General features: G+C 31.0%; 1 non-coding gene and 1 pseudogene across 1 annotated transcript; both read right to left on the minus strand.

The window, feature by feature from the left end:
• Nucleotides 1–224: 224 nt before the first annotated feature.
• On the minus strand, nucleotides 225–4,465 carry LOC106436553 (annotated as a pseudogene).
• Nucleotides 4,466–8,951: 4,486 nt separating this feature from the next.
• TRNAK-CUU lies at nucleotides 8,952–9,024 on the minus strand. Its single transcript has one exon. It is a non-coding gene; the product is annotated as a tRNA-Lys (tRNA).
• Between the last annotated feature and the right edge of the window lie 590 nt (nucleotides 9,025–9,614).

Raw genomic sequence — 9,614 nt, forward strand, 5'->3', positions numbered from 1 at the left:
AGAGATTTATGGTATCCTTAGGGACATCGATCACGTCTCTTCTGCCTTTATCTCATATCTCGTTCTCAAAACAGAGACGCTGACTTTTTAGCTACACAAGCTTTTATGGCTTTTTCAATTTCTGCATCTGTATCTCATCCCTTTATGGGTTAGTCTTTTTTGGCTCAGACTCTGCTTTTAATATAATTAATCGTTGCAAAAAAAAAACAAAGGAAAAAGAACAATATAGTAGATAATTCTTATACACTACTTTTCTCTTGAATCTATGGATACAGAATCGATTCAATATCCAGAATTTGAAATATGAAAACAAGAACAAGTTGATTAAGGTACACGAATAGATCATCACACTAGACTTTCGAAAGGTGCACTCTCTCACTCACGACTTTCAGGCAATCCGATGGACAACTCAGTTTTGACATCCGATATGTTCATGTTTCCATAAGCACATGATGGTCCACTCTTCTCACTCTCTAGACTCCTCGAGTGCATCCACAAGGTCGGTTCTTCAAACTGAAATGATAACATGTACACTATTCCTAAATTCCATGGAAGAAGAAATTCAATATTTAAGAGAGGAGAACTATAAGGTCCGAATTTAAAGTTTATGCTTGTGCATTAATGAAGTAATGCATATCCTTGGATTATGTATATGTTTCTGTGTACCATTTGTCGTAGACTACTTGTCTCGTTCAAGACTTCTTTCTCTCCTGAAATCTAATGGAGTAAAGTGACCAAATTATTCACAAGGAGAATTAGAAATACAATTAAACTAATTAGTAATATTTACCTCTGCTTTTAGTTTCTCTATCGTATCTTCATTTAACTTAGCCTGCTAAGATTATAGAATCCGGAATAAGCTCATGATTCCGATTTCAATTTCAACGTCTCACACTTTTGTTCAACACATTATGACAACATATATAACGATTGTAATCCTGAGAATTATACCTTTCTTGATCTTACAATAGTAAGGCTTTTCTCAAGTTTGATAGTTATCTCCTTGAGTTCCTCCACTGAACACGAATCCAAATCTTGCCCCATCAGTTTCCTTAAGATGTTATCGGAGTGTGTATTCAATCATATAATTAATGCATATCAAGGATACATATGTACACATTATTTATTTAAAGATCAGAAGATTACCGGCTATGAAGTTGAAGAAGTTCAATCTGGTCTAACGTTTTCGACATTTCGTTCTTAAGCTCCTGCACAAATTGCTGTTTTTGTAGTCTCTCTGCCCCAAAATACTCGCTCCCATGTATCTCATCTTCATCATCTTCTGCATGCTGTATAGATTTTGCAAGAACCTTATCGCTATTATTTATTACCATATATAATTAATCCCGATCAAGAAAACATTATCATGATCAACAAGAGAATTTACTTTTTTTGTTGTTAAAGGGTTTTCATTAATAAAGAAGGTAAGATACATAAGGCAAGCAAGCACCATATTACATAATATAAGAAGCAGAGAGAAGGATCAGATACATCACTGATAGATTAAAGATAAGAAGAGCAGATGAAGACTGGTGATTATGGGGGATCGAACCAGAACTGAGCAAGGCGAGGACCTAAGGGATGGCTAAGGGACAGTAAGGCTGAGCATTTATCTCTAAGAGCAGCAGATATGTATCCCATTATACGAACAGGCGGCAGCGTCAAACCGTCATGTAACCGTCTATTCCTCTCCTTCCAGAGCTCATAGATAGCAGCCTGCCATACTTGAAGAATTGCCAGTTTAACCATAGAATCCGAGTGGGCATTAGGGAGCCATAGCAAGATATCAGCCCACACCAGGGGCACTGAAGGCAAGTGAAACCTCCGAAGCATTGATCGCCACACCACTCCAGAGAAAGAGCATTCAAAGAATAGATGATTGCGCGATTCATCTCCTTCTCCACATAACAAACAAATAGGTTCCAGATCAACATTCCAAGAGACAAGGCGATCAAAGGTTGGATTTCTATTTAGAATAAATAGCCAAGTAGTAGTTGAATGCCTAGGAACTGAAGCCTTATGCCACACCAAAGGAGCCCAATGCTTTTCAGGAAATGACCTTCTGATAACGTTGAAAACCTGCTTGGAGCAAAAACTTTTACACTTCGATCCATTCACTGACCAAACCGCCTGGTCTGAGCCTGTAGTCAAGTGCAGAGTTGTGATATAGGATAGAAGCAGAACTAGATTCTCTGATCTTGCATTTGGAAGCGTCCATCCATTACCAGAGCGAAGATCCGCAACAGTCGCGCTTGAGGGGATACCGAGAGAGGTTTCAGACCCTAAAACTCTCTTAAGATACCAAATGGTGTCCAAGGATCCCACCAAAAAAATGTTGAATCTCCACTTCTGACCTCAACACTGATAAAAGATAAAGCTTTGTGGCGCAGGGAGAGAATTTTTCTGAACATCCAAGAGTACTCATAGTTCTTGTCAGATCAACAAGAGAATTTACACATGCAAAATTCATGTTTTTGGAGACATATATTCTAATCTGAATGCTCGTCATGCCTCAAGTCATCTGTCTTAGTAAATTAAATACACGTTTTGAGACATATTTGTTCTAACATTTTTCTTTTCCCTTAAATGGTCAAATCAATTAGCAAACTCGAAACTAAAAATGAAACGAACATTACTGTTATTACAAAAATTTCGGTTGCTTATCTAAGCTAACTCAAATGTAGTTATTGGCAATTGCTAATAGAGGGGACGAAGATTATTAGTAGTGGTACAGTTAACCAAAAGGCTACAATAATATACTATATGGTTTGGCATAATTAATGATCAGTGTTCTGGTTTGATAATCATTATTACACACTAGGTCACTGGGACACATCACAATTTAAGATCTTTCTGTTAGTTTGGATTTGGTGTTAGAAATTCATTTACCTCTACAAGATCAACACACTCAAGAATCCTTACAACTATACCTATAGGACTAAAGTTCGAGACTATGGCACAAAGCCACATGATAGTGTCTCATACCTCATGTCGTTTCCTATTCTTAAAACGGCAGAATTGTACTTTTAATGTATTTCTTTCTATGGCATGACCAGTTTATCACCGAGATTCTTTTTTTTTTTTTTTTTTGTCACTAATCACCGAGATTCTTTTATCTTACAATAACGTGTCAAGTGGTTTCAGCATGAGTTCCAAGGTATACTAGGTTCAAAGTTCAAGAACTCTTTTTGGGGAAAACCCTAAATTACTTGCTCGTGCTTGAAGAAGAAAACTTGAGCATACACATTAATTTTGTTAGTTAATTTGACTAGGTGTTATTTCATTAAACAAGAGATTCCATGGTACTTCAAAAAGAAGTACTTGTCTGACTAAAGATAAACAAAGCACTTTGAAAGAGAATGCTTGAGGGGAAATTAAATTTAACAGCTGCAAATATCTAGAAATTTCTAGCACGATTTTGTAAAAGAGAGAAAAAACTAATAGCATTACTGACTACAGAAACAAACCGAAGTAATTAAGCAAGAGCTAAGCATCATAAATAATTAATGATTATTGGATTAGAAGTTTAGTAAATGAGATATATACTTACTCGGAGCTTGCGAAATCATATAATCTTCCTTTTTGAGAAAATACAATGGCTGCGACTTGAGCATCGCATAGAACTGAAAGCTCGTGAGCTTTCTTCAAGAGACCTTTCCTACGCTTGGAGAACGTGACTTGTCTGCTCGTCACGTTCTCGATTCTTTTGATCTCGATTTTTCCTCTCACCATCTTCCTGCCAGGATTACTCAATATCCATAAGAAACCCTAAATCTGATGTACGTTTTTTCGAAAGTGAAAAATTAGTTTCTTTCAGAAAGAAAATGAACTCACTTGAATATAAAGAGTAGATTAACTATGAACTAAAAGTCAAGGTGATATCAGATATAACTTCCCAAAACATCTGGGAAAATACAGAAACCTCACAAAGCCTTTCCTAAATTTGACAAGATTCGCTTCAAAAGAACATAGATCTGTGGGGGCCAAATTAAAAAGCCGACCAAGAAAATAGCGATATGAACAAAGGAATAAGTTGTACAAGAAAAAAAAAGATGTATAAAGGCAAAGCACAATAAAATTGGCGAAAAGAGAAATGAATGAACGAGCAGTAAACTAGATCCCTCTATGATTTAGTCTCCCCTTGGTCTACCCCTCCTTAGTACTCACAAACCCTAAGCCAGCGAGTCATAATTTTTCTCATCTTATGTAATAACTCTCAGGATTAAAGATTTTGCTTAAGTTGCCAAAGAAACTTTGATTATCCCAGGTTGACAGAGCCAAAAGGAAAAATAAGTAATACTAGACTAGGTTAAGATCCGCGCGCGGAATGAATATTATATATAAATTATTTTTAAGAATTATATATATTTTACATATTATAAAATAATAAATATATATTGAATAACTAAAAAATTAGTAACTATTACATATATAATTCTACTTAAATAAATACGTAATTTTATTAATCCAGACAAACACTTTTTTTCTATTTTATATAGCATAAAATTAAGTTTAAATGATATTAACATAGATATATAGTACATATTATTTTTGATCATTTGTATTTCTTTATAACAAAACTTTTAAATCAATGATAACAATAAAAAAATTGTGGGATATTTAATATTTAGTAATTTATAATTTTACAATCATTCAATGCAAAGTTTAAAATCTAAATATTAAGTTGTCAATAATTGTTCAAAATGTTTATCAAAAAAATTCAAAGCAAATTCGAAATTAAAATACTTATGTATTTTATATGGTATATAATTTATTTAATTTTTAAATATTAATATACATATATATAATATTTATTAAATGAGATTTCCTACTTATGTAATTTTGTAATCATTTGTATATTGTTATAACATAAATTTTAAACAATGGATCACAAAAATTTCAATGTGAGATTTTTAACAACTTTAGTCATTTATATTATTTTTTTTTTAAATTTAAAATATAACATATACGAAAAAAACTAAGTTTTTATTATATAGTTAATGTGGTTATTTAATTTATTTTAATAAGTTAAATTTTTTAAAAATGATAGAGAATAGAGTAATTTTTATCAAATCTTTATTATTGAAAATCATTAATTGCCATATATACTTTAGCCACATTAGGTAATTCCGTAATTTTATTTAAGGAAACAATAAAAACATTTATGATTAATTTATGGTTAGTTTAATAAAAAAACTTATTATATATTTATATGGACCAACATATTTTTCTAAGGATTCTAGGAATAATTGTGGTGATGACATATGGCTACAAAAATATGTTGTAATGCTTCTCTTTTAATATATAGGGGATTTGAGCCAAAAGGAATAAAGTAATACTAGATATTATAAATGTATAATTTTGATAATATTACAAATATTTTAGATATATAATCTCCATTTTAGTGTCATATATTGTGTAACTTTATAATATTATTGTTTAGATTTATTATTTAGAATTCTTAATATATAGTGATTTGTTAAATACATTTTATTTTGTTATCAATTTTTATTGCTTACTAATATATTTTCAAGTTAGATACAATAAAATAACAATCTGAAATAATCAAATAGAAAAGGAAAATTGCCACAAATAGCATATTTATAGTACCACTTTTCATGTTTACACTAACCACTTTTACCCTCACTTTTAATAAAGTGTAAAAGATAATTATACCCTTAGGGTTAACTAATCTAGACTTAAGGTTTAGAGTTGAGGGGTGGGGTAGGGTTTTTGGAATGTGAAATTTAGGATTCTAATAAATATATAAATAAATACTTAAAAATATATATAAAAATTTTTAAAAATAGTTTCAAACATAATTTTCGTTTTTCAAAAAGAAATTTGAAAAAAATAAAAAAAATTTGAAATTTTTTTTTTTAAAAAAAATTTATAAAAAAGTTCAAAGTTGAAAAAGTATAATTTTATTTTTTTATTTTTTATTTTTCTTTTATTATTATTTTATGTAAATAATGATTTATTATATATATAAATAATAACAATGACATAAGTGTATTTTGCCACTTAATGAAGAAGGTATTTTTGAAAATATCTCTTTAGTGGTGGTAAAAATGAAAAGTGGTACCATGAAAGTGGTAAACATGTAATTTCCCCAATAGAAAATCTCCTTCAAAATATATTTTTTCTTCAATTTATACATTTTTAATATATATTTATTTATATTATAGAAATGATATATGTTTAAGATAATTTATATTTACATGATGTGTTAATACACTATTTTGTTTATCCTAGGGTATAAATATATCTTTACCCTTTAATAAAACTTCTTTTGGTCATTTTTCTCTTATTTTGACTAAAAGAGGATATCCAAAAGAATATCTCTATAAAGTTTAACCTATGTTAATATATTTATTTTTGTATAAAAATATTATATAATTTACAATTTTAATTCATTTTAACGATGAGTGATAATTTATTTAAATCAAAACTATTTAATATAATTTTAAAATAAAATAGGTCAATTTACCTATTTAATATATTTTTCATATTTAATTCATATAGCACTCCTATTTTTATATTATACATAATATAATTATAAATTTATAAAAAATAGTATACATAAATTGTTTTTCTTGTTTTATAATATAATTTTAATTAACATTGATCTATAATAATATTATATTATTAATTACGAAATTAATTAGTGTGTTATTTTATATAAATATTCAAAATTTTAGTAGGATTTTGTTAGATTTTTCTCAACATATTTTGTTAAAATAAAAAAATAAAATTAAAATTTAGAGTTGGGTTATTATTAATGTAAATAATCAAATATGTCATATTAATTAATTTTTTAAATAGTTTTACTATGATTTGTTAATAGTAGATAAAAATAGGACTATAAATTAATAAATTAGATTGAAGCTTCTGAATGAGAAATGTCATAGATTTTCATTTTAGTCAGTTAATTTAATTCTAATTTAACTGTATAATTTTTAGTCATAAGTCTTATAAAATTATTCTTATACTACTACTCTTAGAGTGCAAGGTTTAAATCCACCTTGCTACATATAGGTTCTTTCGGAAAAAAAAGATATACGCTTTCAACACGTATTTACTTTCTAATTTTGGAAAAATCTTGCCTATGCGCTTTGATATTCTCTTTTGCGACGTATTTCCAATTTCATGTAACACAGAGTTTATCAATATATTTTCATTGTGTATTGTGAGTAATTTGTATACATATTTTAGATTCCAAATATTTTATAAATAATATTAAAATATTACAGAAATATAAACTACAAAACATACCTTAATTTTTAATATTCATGAAATTTGTGTTACTTTATTTTGTATTAAATTTTCTTAATGCAACATTGTTGATGTGTGAATTATTTTTAAAAATTTAGTTAATAATTCTTCAATTTAAGGTGTTCATTTAATTTTATATGTCGAATAAAATTTATAGAAATTTTTATGTTTGTGTTAGTTTATATATTTTGTATTAGTTTATTTGTATTAAATATGTTTAATGTAACATTGTTGATGTCTAACATTTGTTTTTCATGTTAAGTTAATCTTCTTCGATTTAAGTTGTTCATTTTATTTTATACGTAAAAATAATATTTATAAAAATGTATGTAATATATATGAGATATACAACTGTTGAACTACAACTTATGAGATTGATCCCTGCTATTGCCAGCACACCTCGTCAAAATTATGCTCAGTTTGATGGTGATCATGCGTGACGAATCTGTATAAATTCAAAGTTTTGGTATGTTATTATCAGTGGAAGTGTCGATCTAGTGTGCTAATATTCTAATAAAAAAATGTAAAATTAATCGCCCACTATGGTATTTGAACCCACGACCCCAAGGTTAAGAACCTTGCCCTCTACCAAATGAACTAGATGGTCTTTCCCCGTATTTTCAAGTTTTGATTTGTTATTATTAGTGGAAGTGTCCATCTAGTGTGCTAAGATTCCAAAAAAAAAGTGTAAAATAAATCGCCCACTATGGTATTTGAACCCACGACCCCAAAGTTAAGAGCCTTGCACTCTACCAACTGAGCTGGATGGTCAAGGCGTGTGGGGTTCTTGGCGCTCCTCCTTGGTGGTGTGGGGTCGACGGTGTGGCGCTCCTCGCCTCCGTCTCTCTAACCTTTCGTCATCTTCCTGTGATTTGGCTTTTTTGATAGCGGTCTGGATCAGCGAGTAGATTGGGCGTACTTGGGTTTTCGGTCCTCGTGTTACTCTGAAGGTTGTCACTCCGGAGGATTTGTGCCCAACCCGTCTCATTGCTCTATATGAGCTGTGTGTTAAATGGGTGTAACGGTCCCAGGTTTGGTGGATTGGAGGCAGCATTCTCCGGTTACCAGCTCGCACGACGGCATCGCTGGTTGTGGACTCTTCCTTGTGCTGCCGGTGAGGCGATTTTGGAAAGACTCGCGGTGTCGAGATGTGATTCTTTGTGCAGGTGTTGATGATTGGATCTATTGGAAGCTGTAAGTTCTCGGTGCTTCAAGGTTTGAGGGCTCTTTTCTCTCCGGTCGCTCGTGGCAACCGGGAGCTCAGTCCGTTCATACCTCTTCTTTGGTCTGTCACTGCTCCGCTTTGTTCCGGTCTCTCTATTATCATGTTCTGTTTTTAGTTAAGCTTCTTTGTTGGTAGATGCTCTATTTAGATTAGTTTAGTTTCATTTATGTTCTTTCGCTACTTGTTCCCTTTATATTTTCTTTCAAAAACTAAAAATTTGGTATAATAAATTTAACATTTTACCAAAAAAAAAAGTGAGCTGGATGGTCTTTCCCCATATCTTTCTGTAATTATTATCTGTAATAAAACCAAGCTTGTAGTTTTGGAGAGGAGTGCAATGAGACTAGTTTTTTTTCTAAAAATAGGGCATACAGAATTGAGAAAGGGGACTAGGCCCAGGAAAAGAAACCCATTATCAAATCATAGATTAAAATAAAAAGCGTAAACAAATCGCCCACCGTGGGGCTCGAACCCACGACCACAAGGTTAAGAGCCTTGCGCTCTACCAACTGAGCTAGACGGGCTTGTTACTATATTTTCAAGCAAAATGATTTAAATCATTAATATATTCCCATTTTGACTCGGCTAGTTCTGATGCAGAGCATGTCCACACTCCTTAATTTAATAGCTAGTTATGTTCTTGAAACCACTGGCCATGCTTCAATCTCCAAAAATTATTTGTCAGCCATATTATTATTATTATTATTATTATTATTACAGATTATTAAAACTCTACATAAAAATAGTGAAATGGCAGTTTTCTGAAGATCTGCTGTTGTCTTCCATGATTAAAATGTGATATAATGTGCTTGATGATGGTATTATAGATGGTTGAAAAAAACAACTCTAAGGTTAGCTTTCCAAACATGTGTGTATGCCATTTGGAAATAGGAGAATTCGCATCTCCACACTCAAATATGTCGTCCAGCTTCAGAATTGATCTTAGTAATGAATCAAACTATGTGTGCTAAGCTCGAAGTTCTGACTCGAGACTCGTGAGCAGAGTCAGGTTTGTAGACATTATTATAAAACTTTTGAATGGGTCCTCACTTTCTAAAGGTAACCACATCGTGGTGGTCCGTGCTTATTCAGCTGGCTATGAGCTCGTTGAAGA

Source organism: Brassica napus, chromosome A3 (assembly GCF_020379485.1).
Source record: "Brassica napus cultivar Da-Ae chromosome A3, Da-Ae, whole genome shotgun sequence".
NCBI lineage: Eukaryota > Viridiplantae > Streptophyta > Magnoliopsida > Brassicales > Brassicaceae > Brassica > Brassica napus.